The following is an 18,836-nucleotide window of genomic DNA, read 5'->3' on the forward strand; positions in this document are numbered from 1 at the left end:
CATAAATTAAGGAGAAATAAAATACTTCATGGACAACCAATTGCTGAGAGATTTTGTCACCACCAGGCCTGCCTTACAAGAGCTCCTGAAAGAAGCATGAAACAAGGAAAACCAGTACCAGCCACTCCAAAAATGTACCAAATGGTAAAGAGCATCAACAGAATGAAAAAAACTGCATCAATGGGTAAAACATCCAGCTAGCATCAAAATGGCATGATCAAATTCACACATAACAATATCAACCTTAAATGTAAATGGGCTAAATGTCCCAATCAAAAGACATAGACTGGCAAATTGAATAAAATGTTAAGACTCATTGGTATGCTGTATTCAGGAAACCCATCTCACGTGCAAGGACACACAGAGGCTCAAAATAAACGGATGGAGGAAGATTTATCAATCAAATGGAGAGCAAAAAATAAAGCAGAATTTGCAATCTTAGTCTCTAATAAAATGGACTTTAAACCAACAAAGATCAAAAGACACAAAGAAGGGCATTACATCATGGTAAAAGGATCAATGTACCAAGAAGAGCTAATGATCCTAAATATACACGCACCCAATACAGGAGCACCCAGGTACATAAAGCAAGTACTTAACGACCTACAAAGAGACTTAGACTCCCACACAGTAATAGTGGGAGACTTTAACACTCCACTGTCAATATTAGACAGATCGACAAGACAGAAAATCAATCAACAAGCATATCCAGGACTTGAACTCAGACCTGGACCAAGCAAACCTAATAGACATCTACAGAAATCTCCACCCCAAATCCTCAGAATACACGTTCTTCTCAGCACCGCATTGCACCTACTCTAAAATTGATCACATAATTGGAAGTAAATCACTCAGCAAATGCAAAAGAATGGAAATCATAACAAACAGTCTCTCACACCACAGGGCAATCAAATTACAACTCAGAATTAAGAAACTAACTCAGAACTGCACAACTTCACAGAAACTGAACAACTGGTTCCTGAATGTCAACTGGATAAACAATGAAATTAAGGCAGAAATAAAGCTGTTCTTTTATATCAATGAGAACGAAGACACAACGTACCAGAATCTCTGGGACTCATTTAAAGCAGTGTCTAGAGAGAAATGTATGCAGTATATGCCCACATGAGAAGTGAGGCAATATCTAAAATCGACACTCTATCGTAAAAATCGAAAGAGCTAGAGGCGGAAGATGAAGAAAAGTCAAAAGCTGGCGGAAAACAAGAAATAACTAAGATCAAAGCAGAACTGAAGGATATAGAGAAACAAAAAACCCTTCAAAAAATCAATAAATCCAGGAGATGATTTTTTGAAAAGACCAAGAAAATAAACAGACCGCTAACCAGATTAATGAAAAAGAAAAGGGAGAAGAACCAAATAGATGCAATAAAAAACTATAAAGGGGATATCACCACTGATTCCACAGAAATAAAAACTACAATCAGAGATTACTACAAACAACTTTATGCACATAAACCAGTAAACCTGGAAGAAATGGATAAATTCCTGTACACTTGCACCCTCCCAAGCCTAAACCAGGAAGAAGTGGAATCCTTGAATAGACCAATAACAAGGACTGAAGTTGAGGCAGCAATTAATAACCTACCAACCAAAAAAAAGTCCAGGTTCAGATGGGTTCACAGCTGAATTCTACCAGATGTACAAAGAGAAGCTGGTAGCATTCCTTCTAAAACTATTCCAAACAATACAAAAAGAGGGAATCCTTCCAAAATCATTTTATGAGACCTACATCATCCTGACACCAAAACCCAGCAGAGACTCAATAAAAAATGAAAACTTCACGACAATTTCCATGATGAACATAAGTGCAAAAATCTTCAATAAAATACTGACAAACCAATTGTAACAGCACATCAAAAAGCTCATTCATCACAATCAAGTAGGCTTCGTTACAAGGATGTAAGGCTGGTTAAACATACATGTCTATAAATATAATCCACCACATAAACACAACCAAAGACAAAAACCACATGATTATCTCAACAGACACAGAGAAGGCCTTCGACAAAATTCAACAGTGCTTTATGCTAAAAACTCTCAATAAACTAGGTATTAAAGGAACATATCTCAAAACAATAAAAGTTATTTACAACAAGCCTACAGCCAATATCATACTGAATGGGTAAAAACTGGAAGTATTCTCTTTGAAATCCAGCACTAGACAAGGATACCCTCTCTCACCACTCCTATTCAATATAGTATTGGAAGTTCTAGCCAGAGCAATTAGGCAAGAAAAAAAATGAAGCGTATTCAATTAGGAAAATATGACGTCAAATTGTCTCTGTTTGCAGACAACATGATTGTATATTTAGAAGACCCTATCATCTCACTCCAAAATCTTCTTAAACAGATAAGCCACTTCAGCAAAGTCTCAGGATACAAAATCAATGTGTAGAAATCACAAGCATTTCTATACACCAATTACTAACAGAGGGTCAAATAATGAGCAAACTCCCATTCACAATTGCTACAAAGAGAATGAAATACCTAGGAATACACCTAACAAAGGATGTAAAGGACCTCTTCTAGGAGAACTACAAACCACTGATCAAGGAAATAAGAGAGAACACAAACAGATGCAGATGATAAGATCTGATTATCTGTAGAGAAAATCCCAAGAATCTATAAAGGAAAAAAAAATATTAAAATTAATAAGTCAAACTGAGAAATATATCCACATATATATTCTCAATTGTCTTTTGACAAAAGAGCAAAGAGAATACAATGGAAATAACAGTCTTTTCAACCAATTATGTGGGAAAAATTTCACATGTACAGACAAAAAAATTGTTCCAGACACAGACTTCCACCCTTTCCAAAAATTAACTCAAAATGGATTACAGACCTAAATACAAATACAAAACTGTAAACCTCCTAGAAGATAACAGGACATAAAACTAGATGACTTTGGCTTTAGCAATCAATGACTTTTTAGATATAACACAAAAGGGACAATTCATTAAAGAAAGAAGTGATAAGGTAAACTTCATTCAATTTTAAAATTCTACTCTGTGAAAGACACTGTCAAGAGATGGATAAGATAAGCCGCAGATTGGGAGAATATATCTAATTCTAATTGGGAGATAGAATATCAGATTCTAATGTATCTAATTGGGAGAATTAGATATATTCTCTCAATCTGTGGCTTATCTTATCCTTGCAAAAGTTATATCTAATAAAGGACTATTATCCAAAATATACAAAAATGAGCTCTTAAAACTCTACAATAAGAAAATAAACAACATAATGTTAAGATCTGGTCCAAAGACCTTACAAGAAATCTCACCAAAGAAAAAATGCAGAAGGCAAAAAAGCATATGAGAAGATGCTCCACACCATATATCATCAGGAAAATACAAATTGAAACAGCAATGAGATTCCACTACATACCGATTAGAATGGCCAAAACCCAGAACACTGATAACAACAAATGAGACAAAGATGTGGTGGAGCAACAGGCGTTCTCATCCATTACTAAGGGGAAGGCAATTTGCACAGCTACCTCCTAAGTGAATTTGGTAGTTTCTTACCAAACTAAATGTACAATCTAGTAACTGCACTCTGTCTCGTTCACACAGAGGGGAAAAAAAACTTACCTCCACACCAAAACCTGTACACAGATATTTATAGCAGCTTTATTTGTAATCGCCCAAATTTGGAAGTAATCAGTATGTCCTTCAAAAGATGAATGGGAAAAAATAAACTGTGGTTTATCCAAAAAATAAAATATTATTCAGTGATAAAATGAAATGAGCTATCAAGCCATGAGAAGACATAGATGAAACTCAAAAGCATATTACTAAGTGAAAAAAGCCAACTTGGAAAGTCTACTACTATATGATTCCAACTATACCACATTCTGAAAATGGCAAACAATAGAAACAGTGTAAAGACCAGAGGGGATAAATTGATGGAGCACAGAAGATTCTTACAGCAGTAAAATTATTCTGTATTCTATTGTACTGATGGATGTATATCATTATAAATTTGTCTAAACCCATGTAATGTAAAACACTGACAGCAAACCTAAACTATGGACTGTGGATGATAATGATATTTCAATGTTGATTTATTAATTGCAACAAATTTACTACTCTTGTGGAGAATGTTGATAATAGGGAAGACTAAGCATGTATGTGGGTAAATCTCTGTACCTCCTGCCAATTTTGCTATGAACCTACAACTAGTCTAAAAATAATCTATTAAAAATTGAATAAACCAAATTGTTAGTATATCAAAATATTAAAAAATCAGTTGTATTTCTAAATACTAATATTAGTCACATGGAAACCAACATTACAAACACATTTTTAGAATTTCTCTGAAAAAAATAAATTGGTATAAATTAAAACAAAAAAAAAGTATAATATCTGTATCATGAAAATTCCAGAATGTGGATTAAAGAAACGAAAGGAATCCTAAATCAACAGAGAATTTCATGGGTCAGAAGATTTAATAAAGTAATGATGCTAATTGTTCCCAAGTTGATCTATGGGGCTTAATGTAATTTGCATCAAAATCTCTGCAGTATTTTTTGACTCAGACAAGCTTTTTTTTTTACAACTTGTATGGAAATGCATAGGCCCAAGAATTGTTAAAATAATTTTGAAAAATAATATAAGTTAATAAATTTGCATACCTTACATTAGCCTTATCTTACAACAATCAAGAAAGTACAGTGTGGCTCGAGGAAAAAGCACAAAGACCAAAAGACCGAACCCTAAAACTGACTCTCATTAATCTACCCAACTGATTTTTTACAAGAGTACAAAAGCAATTTACTGAAGGAATAATCACCTTTCAGCAAATAGGCAGAAGCTCAATGTAGATTTCATATCTTTTAAGAAAATTTAACTCAACATTAATCCTAAACTTAAATATAAAATGTAGAACAACAGACATACAAAAACTGGAGAAAATTTCTGGGACTAGAGTGAGACTGAAAGTTCTTAAAATTGAAAGAATAAGTTGATAAACTGAACTACGTCAAAATTAAAATTTTTTGCCTTGTTACTCTGCAAACAGAATAAAAGGAAAAGCCAGATACTATGGAAATAATATTTTCAAAGCACATACAGCCATGCATCACTTTATGATGAGCATATGTTCTGATAAATGTATCTTAGGTGATTTCATCATCATACAAATATCATAGAGCGTTCCTACACAAACCGAGATGATACTACACACCTAGACTATAGGGTTTAACCTGTTGATCGTACGTTACAAATCTGTACAGTATGCTACTGTACTGTAGACAACTGTAACACAATAGTAAGTATTTGTGTATCTAAGCATATCTATATAAAGACAATAAAATACCATATAAAAAATAAGAAATGTCATAACACAACTCAAGAGCAAAATACACACACACACACACACAATAACTCTATTTAAAAATAGAAAAAGGACAAAGGATCTAAATAGTTATTTCTCAAAAGAAGACATATAAATGGTCAATAGGCATATAAAAAAGTGCTCAAGGTCATTAACCAGGGAAATGCAAATCAAAACCACAATGAGATATCACCTCACACCTGTTAGAATTAATATCATCAAAAAGACCAAAGATAAGTGTTGAGGATGTGAAGAAGTGGGAATTCTTGAGCACTCTTAGAGGGAATGTAAATAGTACAGTTTTTATGGAAAGCAGTATGGATGTTTCTCAAAGAACTGAATAAGAACCAGCTGTTTGGTAATTGATTTCCTCTATTATTTTTCTGTTTTCAATTCAATTTATGTTCTTTATTATTTTCTTCCTCCTGCTTAATTTAGTTTTATTTTACTTTCCTTTTTCTCCTCTCCTGAGGTAGGAACTTAGATTATTGATTTGAGATCTTCTTTTATTGATGTAAGCCTTTGGAGCTATAAATTTCCATCTCAAGACGGATTTAGCCAAATCCTATGTTTATCAATATGTGGTATTTTCAATTCAGTTCTACATATTTGTAATTTCCTTTGAGACTTCCCCCATGACACATGAAATATCTAGAATTGTATTTTCTAAATATGCGAGCGTTTGTACATTTCCTGCTGTTTTCTGTTACTGATTTGCAGTTTGCTTCCATTGTGATTAGACAACATACTCCATATGGTTCCATTTTTTTCAGTTTGTGAGGGGTTTTTAATCGCTCAGGATAGTTTATCTTACTGAAATTTCAGTGGATCATTCAAAAAATAAGTGCATTCTGCTGTAGCTGATGAAGGGTTCTACTTTTGCCAATTGGATTCTGTTTGAATTTTATCTTCTATAAGGTTGATGATCTGTCTACTAATTATTTCACTTGCCAGTGTGAGGTATTGAAGTCCCTGATCATAATTATGGATTTTTCATTATTTTCTTTCAGCTACATTAGTTTTCTCTCCAACCCCCAATTCCCTGAAAGGCCCCAGTGTGTGACGTTTCCCTCTCTGTGTCTATATGTGCTTATTGTTCAACTCCCACTTATGAGTGAGAATATGTGGTGTTTTGTTTTCTGTTCCTGTGTTAGTTTGCTGAGAATGATGGTTTCCAGCTTCATCTATGTCCCTGCAAAGGACATGAACTTATCCTTTTTTATGGCTGTATATTATTCCATAGTGTATATGTGCCACATTTTCTTTATCCAGTCTATCATTGATGGGTATTTGGTTTGGTTCCAAGTCTTTGTTATTGTGAATAGTGCTGCAGTAAACACACGTGTGCATGTGTCTTTATAGTAGAAAGATTTATAATCCTTTGGATATATACCCAGTAATGCAGCTGCTGAGTCAAATGGTATTTCTGGCTCTAGGTCCTTAAGAAATCACCACACTGTCTTCCACAATGGTTGAACTAATTTACTCTCCCACCGACAGTGTAAAAGTGTTCCTGTTTCTCCACATCCTCTCCAGCAACTGTTGTTTCCTGACTCTCTAATGATCGCCATTCTAACTTCTGTGAGATGGTATCTCACTCTAGTTTTTATTTGCACATTCTTATTTTTTGTTACTTTGCTTTAAAATTTACTTTATCTAATTACGTATTTATTAGTGCTTGCATATCTTTTTCTATCCCTTTACATTTGGTCTATCCATACTGTATTTGAAGTGAGTTTCTTATAGACTGTATATTATTGGATCATATTTTGCTTTGTTTTGCTTATATAATTCACACATCTCTGATATATTTTAATATTTACACTACTTACATTTAAGGAAATATTCAAGTTAGGGATTAAATCTGCCATTTTACAATTGTTTTCCTTTGCTTCCTGTTTTCCATTCTTCTGTTTCTTTTATCTTACCTTCCTGTCGACTGTTTAAAGAATTTTTAGGATTCCATCTTGATGCATTTGTAGTCTTCTGAATATATTACTTTGTATAGTTTTCTTGGTGGTTGCTCTAGGTATAGAATATATATGTGTATCTTTTCACTGTGTTCTAGTATAAACATTTTTAAAATATGAATAAAGCATAGCTTACTTGCATTTATGTGCATTTATCCGCATTTTCAAACCTATTTATCTTTAAAATCTTTTGTACATGCATTGAATGCCAAATCAGATGGTATTATAATGTTCAAATGAATCATTAAATAAAAGAAACTCATGAGAAGAAAAATAGGCTATTATATTTATACTTATTTTTACCCATTCGAATGTTATTCCTTTTTTTCTGTCTCTGATGTCCTAATCTTTATTCTGCTATAATTTCTTTTAGAGAAATTTCTTTAGCCAGTTTTAAATGTAGGTTTACTAGCAACAAATTATTTTAGTTTTTCTTTTTCTGAGAATGTATTTATTTCCTCTTCATTTCTGAAGGATATTTTCACCATATATAAGCTTCATGATTGTCAAATCTTTTCTTCCAGTACTGGAAAAATGTTGTGCCATTTTCTTCTGGCCTCTGTGGTTTTAGAGGAGAAATATGATTCAGCGAAATCAAATTGTTGCCCCCAATAAGTAATACATTAGCTGTAATCATTGCACAGACAAGATGGACTTCACATACTCAAAGTATACTTTTATTTGGAGACTGATATTGCTATACATGCACCAAAAGTTAAGAAAGGTTTATTCCTTTCATAATGAGATTGTCTGGAAAGAGCATAGCCAGTTTCCCAGCAAGTCCAGACATCACTTGAAATATCAGGAAAAGGAGACTAGCTTGGATTTTATTGAGATTAGGGACTGAAACTTGAATGCCATTTCCCGCTTGTGGGCCAGGCCTTGGCTGGTTTCAACTTCCCATCCTCACCCAAGCAGAGAACATCAGGTTTTCTTTTTTTTCTTTTTTTTTTTTTTTTGAGACAGAGGTTTGCTCTTGTTACCCAAGCTAGAGTGCAATGGCGCGATCTCAGCTCACCGCAACCTCCGCCTCCTGGGTTCAGGCAATTCTCCTGCCTCAGCCTCCCGAGTAGCTGGGACTACAGGCGCGTGCCACCATGCCCAGCTAATTTTTGTATTTTTAGTAGAGACAGGGTTTCACCATGTTGACCAGGATGGTCTTGATCTGTTGACCTCGTGATCCACCCGCCTCGGCCTCCCAAAGTGCTGGGATTACAGGCGTGAGCCACCGTGCCCGGCCGAACATCAGGTTTTCTTACCAGCTTGTTCATATGTGGAGCAGAAAGGTTAGAAGAATGGTGGGGTTGAAAGCTATCAGCAAACATCAGAAATGGAAGTAGACTCTTTATTATAGTCTTGTTTCTCTCTGGCTGCTTTCCATTTTTTTCTTTGTTTATATTTTTCAGATGTTTAATTAGATTATGCATTGGTGTGGATTTCTTTGGGTTTGTGCTATCTGTATTTCACTCATCTTCCTGAATTAGAAAAATTTTTATTTCATGTCATTTTTAACTAAATTTGGGAACTTTTTAGACATTTTTAAAATACATTTTTCAGTCCCAGTCTTGCTCTCCTCTCCCTCTGAAACACCAATGAAATAAATACTAGCTCTTCTGTTACTGTCTCACAGGTCTCTGATCCCGTTTATTTTTTTCTATTATATTCTCTCTTTTTTGTTCAGAATCAACAAAATCTATTGATCCATCCTCCAGTTTACTGATTATATCCTTTGGGGCTTCAACTTCCATGACTTCCTTGCCTTTAAGTGGGGCTGTGAACTCATCTCCCCTCTGGGTCCTGTACCCATGGAGAAAGGAGGAGGAAGGCTGGTGCATGTTGCTTTGCTGCTGAAGGTAGAGAACAGACACTGAGCTTCTTGCTTCTTGCTGATCCTCCCCTTACAAACACACTACACAAACATCAGGGTATGGGAGGGAGAAAAACAGAGTACCAACAAGCCCTGTCTCCCACCACAAAGTTCTACATCATTGATGGCAAGAAGAGATGAATACTCAGATCTTCGCAGAGTCCCATTCACAGGGCAGGGGTTGGAGGTGATAGAGAAGCCAAAAATCAACCATTACTATTTCACATCCTATCTCTAGCAATTTCTTCTGCCAGAAATCTCTTTCCCTTTACATTTGCCTGGACAACTTTTACTTACACTCACCAATGAATCTTTTCTGAATTTTGAAACTAGAAAAATTTACTCTATCTTGGAAATCACATGGCATTTGTAGCTTAGGATATTATTATTTTTTTCTCCTTATGTGTTTGTTAGACTATATGTTCTTCAAAAGTAGTTTCTCCAGCCACAGCTGATGTTAAACATCCAATATTGAATTGAAGGGTTTTTCTTGAGTTTTAAACATCATATAAAATTTACTATTTCTTTTTTTTAGTTGTGATAAAATAGTGATAGGTTTTTGTAAGTCATAAAAATTATGTGGGGTAAATTAGGTGGGATTTGTATAAGCTTTTCCCCCTTGATTAGTTTATCCCTAAATGTGGCCTATCACTAATTGAGAAGATGCTTCCTTGTCCTTTTCCCTTATAATACAGTCTTAAGTAGATTATAATCTTTTTAAAAAGCAAACTTGAGGAAAACAAAGATAAGTGATGGGAATAACAAAAATTAAAAGAGCCATATTTTTTAGTAGTTGTCTTTAAGAATGCAAAATTAAACCATTTTTATTATAAATCTTTATAAAAATAATATTTAGTCAAGTTGTTCTTACATTCTTCCTCGGATTTGCCCCTCTGAAATTGTTTTCTTTTCTAGCGCCAATGAAGTTCTAGGTGACTAAAAGAACTTGGTGTCAACTGATTGACAAAATCAGATCATTACAATTCTTTTATACTAAGGAATTCATGCTGCAGCCACTTTCTTGGATCTGAGATTCAAAGGCAGAAATATAAAACTGCTATTGCATTTGACTGGATTACAAAATAAGCAGCATTGTTAGCCTGTTTGTCAGAAAAAAACTTTAAAAGTTCTGGAGGAGAAAAGGCATTCCTGCAGGGGTTTCTTCAGGAATTTAGTCTGGGACCTGCCAAGCATATATAACAGAAAGAATTTATGTTTTTCAGTTATAAGGAAATTATAGGAGAAGTGTAAAATCTTGACTCCATTCCCTTACCGGTATGAAGCCGATCATATTTAAATTCTCAGCTTCAGTTTTCCCCTCTGTAAATAAAAATAATACAAATTTACCAGCATTATTCCTAAGCTAAAGTGAAGTAATATGAAAAAGTGACGTGTCCCAAATTTAGTATATAGAAAAGTCCTAAGAACATAAGTTAACATCATTTTCTCAAGGCCCTCCCAAGTGACAGCATGAGATGCATCCTTAGAAAGTGAAAACAAAAGATAAGAACAATGACAAACCCCCTATCTACATCAAATCTCCATATCCCCTTAAGAAATAAGCTACATAATTTTAAAGACAAGAGAAGTCTGTGTAAAAGCCTTCAGTTTTGTGAAACTTATACTGAGATCAAAATGAGACAACTGCAAAATAGAAGGCCCTAGTAGTGACCATTCATATTAATGAGGGTAATTAACAGTATGGTGAAGGACATCTTCTATGAGAGTGCTGGAATCTGGAAAATGAGTCTATGAAGATGTTGCATGGTTCCTCTATAGCAACCTGAGGGCACCCCGAACTTGTAAAGGTAATAGAGTTCAAATCACAACCAACATGGAATTCTAGGAGGGCCTCTTCCATGCTCTCTCTGCTCCAATTATAACCAAAGATGCTCTCTTAGCTAAAACTTGTCTTCTATGTTGATACTATCAAAATACATCTGAAATACGACTACCTCTCACTATCTGGATACCTACCACCCTAATACAAGCCACCACCACCTACGCTGGATCTGAATTCCAACATCAACTGGTTTGCCTGCTCTGATTTTTGTCCTATTCTTCACAATGCAGCAAACGTGAGGTTTTTAAATAAATCAGCTCCTGACATTCCCTGGCTCAACATCTGAGAGGTTTACATCACATAAAACACAAACTCCTTTTCACAGCCTATGGAGACTTACATGAGTCAACTATTCTCTTTGTTTCTAACATTATCTCCAAATCTGTACACCTCCTTCATTCAGTTCTAATCACACTGTTCCTCCTAACGTCCATCAAACATAGCGGTCTTGCCTCACGGTACTACCTTCTTGGCTACCCACTACACTACTCTTCAAGGTCTTCCTCCCCTTACTTTACTTGTGCCTCTGGTCAAATACCTGCATTTCAGAGAGCTCTTTCTAGCCACTTTAATTAAAATGCCCACATTCCATTCACTTATTTATTTATTGCTTTCTAAACTGACAAATACAATTAATTGTATGTGTGTATACTGTACAACATATTTTGAAATACATCTACATAGTGGAATAACTAAATATACCTAAATAACATATGTATTACCTCATATAGTTATCATTTTTGTGGTAAGAACACTTAATCATCCACCTTTGAGCAGTGGACACTCCATCCACTTTAAAAGCCACAGTTTTCTTCAAAACACCTATCACTACATATTGTTTATGTTATATATTTGTATCCTTGTTTTTCATTGTCTGTCTCCCTCACTAGGCTCATGAGGATTCGATTTTGTCTCTCTGACTCACTGCTATAAATCCAAAGCCTACAAGTATGCTGGCATATAAAACCCTATAGTCATGACGGCCACCTCTCCACTTCTTGGTTTGATGCAGGTTAGTTTTCTGGCTTCATTTTCTGGAAACATACCTGGTACTGGCTTACTTTATAGAAAGAACTTGGTTTGGGATCCACATATCTTCCTCTGTCAATTCTGTCCAGACCACATTCTAACTATGTAAACTTAGACAAAAAAGTTAAACACATCTCTGAGCTAATACCTATTATAATAATAATACCTATTCCAAAGAATTATGTCAAACATTAAAAATTTACCTTTAAATTGACTGCTTTTTTCTGGGCTTATGGTATTGATTCATTAAAATGGCATTACCTTCCCCATCACCTTTCACCTCAACACTGAATTGTATCTGTTACTATCCCCTAGCTGGGCTCTGTCCTTCCGTCCTCCAGAGATTCTCTCATCACCCAAAGACACCGACCTTCTGCTTCATGCTTGTGTTAGAACTTCATGTTTCATTCTTGATACTTCTAAGTCCAATTTATATATATATATCTGTGTGTGTGTGTACACATATGTGTGTGTGTATAATATGTATATATATACGCACACATATCAATATATAAATGATATATATATGTATTACACACACACACACACACACACACACATATATATGTATCTCCTTTTCTAAAATTGTATGTTTGTATGTATGTTTGCATCTGTGTTTCTACATGGTGGATGCCATGTCCACAAAGTATGATGACTTTGTTTGGTTAGCACATGGAAAAGTCCCAACAATATAGATGGTTTCTTATCTTCCCAGTTGTTTGCTGCTTCAGAAAAATAGGTAAAAACTAAAAGATGTTTAATTTCTTAAGCTCAGCAGCTTGCAGTCCCATTTGTAACAATTAAATACATCTAAAAGTAAATTTTGTTACTAAAGTTATTATAGTCTAAACAAAGTATCTTTTAAAATTTATAGGCCAAGCATTTTAATTTTATCAGTAACTCAAGTATACTGAATATAATTTTATGCTTTGAAACTGACAAAATGACTAGATTTACAAAAGAAATTAAAATACATTACTTTTGCTGTTTCTCCATAGTTCTTTAAAATTTTTATTTCTCTACAGATTCAAAATTTTCAGAAATGTTTTACATTTTTTCCAGAATGTCCTGGGCCAAAAGTTAAGCTTCAAAATAAACCTTGTTTTTGGGGAGGCTGACTAACCAATGAGATGAGTGGGTCAGTGTGGGACACTGGGTAGCAGGAAGTATCACAGAGGCAGGATGAGGAGGCATTTTGCTACTTTGCTTAGTGCCTAGGCTGACAGCTAGCAGCTATAGGGCATGGCTTGAACATTATTTAATCAGATAATTTGTGTTTATTTATGCATTATCAACATATATCACTAAGTAATATACATTTTTGTTTTGTAGGTTTGCTTTGTTTATGTGCCTGGTAGAATTCCTAGAAATTATGAAGAACTAAATACAAAATACGCTTTTTTAGCACTTCCCTTAAGAGCTATTATGTGGCAATACAGTACTATAGAAACATAGATGAGTACATATAATGCATATTCAAAACTTAAGGTACTTGAATGATAGCAGAGGGTGGAATAACACAAATTAACAAAGAAGAGCTAGATAATTTATCATGGTTTGGGAATGGATAGACTTTAAGCTGAGATCCACAGGTTAAACTTTTTCAGACAGAAACAAGACTACAAACCATGGCATTGAGGTGAGAAGATATTTGCCAAATATGAGAAAGTGAGAGAAGGCCAAGGTGTTAAGAACGCACTCAGAAGAGAGAATAGAATGAAATAAATTTGAAAGGTGTTCAGAGGTTAAATTATGCATAATCTGATAGGCGATGTTAAGAAACTTGTATTTGCAATGGTAGGTGGTATCATATAAGGCGAGGATACTGAAAATTTTTTAAGGAGAAAAACATTGTTCAATCAATAATCTAAACATGTTACTCTGATTCTATGGTAAAAAAATGTATAAATGAGGTTAACTCTTGAAGGTCAGAATGGTTAGGAGGAAAGATATGAGCTATAGTTCAAGCAGTTTAAACTAAAATTGTCAAGAGTGGATAGAAAAAAATGAATGGGCATGAGATATATCTGGAGGGCAGAAACAGCAGGAGGTGCAGATTGATTCACTTGGAAGACAAAAGAAGACACTAAAGTTTCCAACCTGAGTTCTTGGTGGGTGGTCTTAACAATTACTGAAGTGGAGAAATTCAAAAAGAGGATCAAGTTTGTGGAAGGAAATCAAGAGGTATTTTATGAAAAATATTGCTTGACATGTATATGAGGCATCCATTTGGAAGTGTCTAGTCCAGTGACTATACGAGTTTAAAGGTCAAGGAAAAACTGTACAGAAACAGTGATATTACAAGTTATTACTATCAATAGAGACTACAGTCTCACTGCTGCTTATTCCTTTTAGGTTAGCCTTCAAAAGCCAAATCTGAAAGGTATGAATTATTTATGTGTTGATTTAGGGAAAGTCAGAAGGAGTTATGAGCACCACTCCTAATGGATTCTCCTCTGGTATTATCCTCTCAGCAAGTTCTCAAGTTAAAAATCCATCTCAATATCTCAGTGCTTTGAAATAACCCCTGGAATTAATTTACTAATGGCAAATCCAAAAAAAGTTTGAACAACTCTGGTAGATATCTCTACTTATTATAATAGCTGCATTGACTTTAGAATAACTTGAAAGTATTTAGTGTTAAATTTAGTATAAGCCTTAAGTCTACTTTTTATCACCAGACTTAGTCTCCAACTAGCAGAGTGATGGTACATCTTTATAAAAAGACATCCCTTACCTTTATGCTGTCTCACCACCTTTAAGCTGTCTCACCACCTTAAGGCATGCTGCAGCCCCACCAACTTTTCTTTATAGGAAAGACAACTCTTACCTTTAAGCTGTCTTACCTTTACACTGTCTCACCACCTAACCAAGAGTGAGACTGCTTCATTTGAAACAGTTACAAGTTTGAAACAACTGATTAGTAGTATCATTGTTTCTATAATCCTCACATTATTCATCATTCCATTTCTATTAAGTTGCACAGTGTCTGACTCCTAATAGCAAATAATTATTGGATGAATTAATGTACCCTAAATTAAGAGTAGTACGTTTTATGAGACCCAAAACTAATAAGTTAAATTTGGAAACTTTGTATTGTACAAATTTGCTTCTCCTTTTTATTCTTTTAGTTCTTATTTAATCTGAATGAAAACTACTATTCTGGTAGAGTTTTGTTTTTGTTAATTTGATTAGTTTTTGCAAAAGCACACTCACTGCTTTTTAGAGAAATAGAACAATTACTATGTGTCAGACATTGTTCTAATTACTTTAACTGTATTAACTCATATAATTTCTTCTACATTCCTATAGGAAGTTGTTATGATTATCTGCATCTTATGTAGTATAAATCACATACATAGTAAATATGCAGAGCTCAGATGCCAGTCACATAGAGAGTAAGTATGTAGAACTCCTGTTTCTCATTTTCTAAATCATTCAAGAAAGAAAGAGAGTATAACATCACGTAAAGAAAATGTTCCCTACACAAATGCCTATTTTTCTACTACCCCACCACAAAATATATTAAACATTGAAATATATCCCTGAGATCTTTCCATCCTTTTAGACAATGTTGGAAACTAATATTAAACCATTAAGCCAATGGTTCTCAACCAGAGAGCGATTATACCTCCCAAGGACAGACAGTTAGTCATGTCTATAGACATGTGTTTGTCACAACAGGGGGAGGTGGTGCTACTGACCTATAATGAGTATAGGTCAGCGATGTCACTAACCATACTACAAAGCACGGGATATGCCCCTACAACAAAGAATTGTCCACATAACCGAGACTGAGCAATCCTACATTAAGATGAAGCGACAACCAAAATATCTTCCCTGTCTAAATATTAAGCTAATGCATTAAGTTAGTTTTCGCCATTAAAAGTAATAGCAAAACCACACTTACTTTTGCACCAACCTAGTATCTTTTCATCTGTTTTGCAGATCACTGAGCTATAGCCTACTTCCTTTTTCCTGTTTCCATCAAAACTCTCAAGTTTGAAGGTAACACCTTTCTAAAGCTGTCCATTTTCTTGATATTATATGAAACATATCTAGAAACCTATTTGATTTTAAAGGACTATTGCTAGAAAGAATTTTTCATTCAATTGTATACTGGAATTTCCTTGGAGAATTTTGAAGACTTTGGTTTTTGTGTATTACAATCGCAATAATAAAGTTAAAGCAGACAACTCAGTTATCATCATGATTGACAAAGAAAAAAGTCATATCAATTTCACAATTTTCATAATGCAAATATAACTCTTATTTTTTAAACACACATACATTTTATAAGTTTAGTACTCACCAATTTTTTCCCAGTTACAACATAAATATTTATGAGTTGCTGAAGACTGTTGGATATGCCCTAAAAGTAGGCTTCAGTATGTAGATTTTAAATTACTAGTATAGCACAGCACAAAGGCTCATGTCTGTAATACCAGCACTTTAGAAGGTTGACCAGGAGGATCACTTGAGCTCAGGATTTCAAGATCAGCCTGGGCAGCATGGCAAGACTTCATTTCTACAAAAAATAATAATAATAATAAATTAGCCAGCCATGGTTGTATGAACCTGTAGTCTCAACTACTTGGGAGGCTGATATGGGAGGATCACTTGAGGCCAGGTGGTTGAGGTTGCAGTGAGCCATGATGGCACCACTGCACTCCAGCCTGTGAAATACAGTAACACCCTGTCTCAAAATAAAATAAAATAAAAATGCATTTAAAAAAGTAAGTTATTATAATAAAAAATGTTTCTAATAAACATTTAATGTAGTTTTTAAACTAAAAGTCGACATTAAAAAGTTGACATAAAAATATTTCCCTTACGTAGGTGTGAATTTCTTAGAGCTTATGGCTAGGCAAATATAAAACAAATGGGATATCCAAGCATAATCTCTATGAAAATAATAGATGGTAAAGTTTATATTTTTATTTTGCTCTTTTTTTTGAGCTGTAATTGTGAAGGCATAAAATTTATGCATGGTAAGTATGCAGTACAGTGACTTTTTCAAGTTATTTTTAAAATAATCATTACAATCCAGTTTTATAACAATTCCTTATCCAAAAGTGTTACCTCATGCCTGAGGTCAATATATTTGTCACCCCTAACTTCAGGCAACCACTGATCTCCTTGCTGTCTCTATAGGTCAGTCTTCATGAGAAATTTTATTTGAGTAGATTTATACAATACATAATATTTTATTTCTGGCTTCTTTCACTTAGCACAATTAACGTAGGACTTGGATTCAACCAGCTGTTGCATGTATTAGTAGCTAATTACTTTTCAGTGTGAGTAGTATTCCACAATGTACTCCATTCTATATTACATAGTATGTACCACATTTTTTAATCTATTTAATAGTTGATGAATGTTTGGATTGTTTTATTGTTTGGCTACTAGGAATAATGTTGCTATGAACACACATAAGTGTGCATGAGAGCATGCTTTGAATTTTTTGTGGGGGGTAAATACTATGTTTAGAATTGCAGACCATATGACACACATACATTTAACAAATAAATGCCCCAATTGTCATCCAATTATATAATTTTATACTGTAAAAATAAATAATACTCAATTGTTGAATTTACAACATCTAGAGATAAAACATATGTGATAATATGACAAAGGAGAAAGGAAGATGAAGTACAGAAATGATGCTATATTTTCCTGTAATTTAGTCTGTATTAACCTGAACTAGATTGCGATAAATTAAAAATGCATATTGTTACCTCTAGAACCACCACTTTATAAAAACCTTAAAAGTGGAGGGAAAAAAATCAATAAATAAATTTAATTGTACTCTAAAAATATTTGCAAAATACACAAAAGTCAACGAAGTAGAAAAAGAAAACAAAAAAAGACATGAGATATATAAAAAGCATAATGGCAGATATAAATCCAATCATACCAATAATTACATTAAATATGAATGAGCTAAATATTCAAATATAAGAACTTGTCAAACTTGATTTTAAAATGCAAAATCTAATGATATGCTTCATACAAAAGAAAACTTTAGATTAAGAATTTAAGGCCGGGGCGGGGGGAGTTGGGGAGGGATAGCATGGGGAGAAATGCCAGATATGGGTGAGGGGGAGGGAGGCAGCAAATCACACTGCCATGAATGCACCTATGCAACAACTTTGCATGTTTTTCACATGTACCCCAAAACCTAAAATGCAATAAATAAATAAATAAATAAATAAATAAATAAATAAATAAATAAATAAAAGTGGATCTCCACATGTTTCTCACATTTTTACAAATAAAGGTGGGTCATATACATAAATGGAAAAGCTAGAATTATAAAAAAAAAATAATAATAATAATAATAATAATTTAAGGCCGGGCTCAGTGATTCATGCCTGTAACCCCAGCACTTTGGGAGGCCAAGGTTGTCAGATAACAAGGTCAATAGATAGAGACCATCCTGGACAATGTGGGGAAACCCCATCTCTACTAAAAATATAAAAAATTAGCTGGGCGTGGTGGTGGGTACCTGTAGTCCCAGCTACTCAAGAGGCTGAGGCAGGAGAATCGCTTGAACCTTGGAGACAGAGGTTTCAGTGAGCCAAGATCCCACCACTGTACTCCAACCTGGCAACAGAACAAGACTCTGTCTCAAAAAAAAGAAAAAAAAAAAGAAAAAGAATTTAAGTAGATATATCATGCAAATAGTAAACAGAGAAAGCTGAATGAGCTATGCTAATATCAGACTAAAGAGTCTATAACAAAAGAAACATTATCAAAAAGA

The 18,836-nt window shown here is 34.2% G+C and overlaps 1 pseudogene; it reads right to left on the bottom strand.

Annotated features, from left to right (window-relative positions):
- Nucleotides 1–18,836, bottom strand: part of LOC105718786 (zygote arrest protein 1-like) — a 783,937-nt pseudogene that overhangs the window by 751,312 nt on the left and 13,789 nt on the right.

The sequence above is a fragment of the Aotus nancymaae genome, unplaced genomic scaffold (assembly GCF_030222135.1).
Source record: "Aotus nancymaae isolate 86718 unplaced genomic scaffold, 86718_ANA_hifiasm-v0.15.2.pri h1tg000003l, whole genome shotgun sequence".
Classification (NCBI taxonomy): domain Eukaryota; kingdom Metazoa; phylum Chordata; class Mammalia; order Primates; family Aotidae; genus Aotus; species Aotus nancymaae.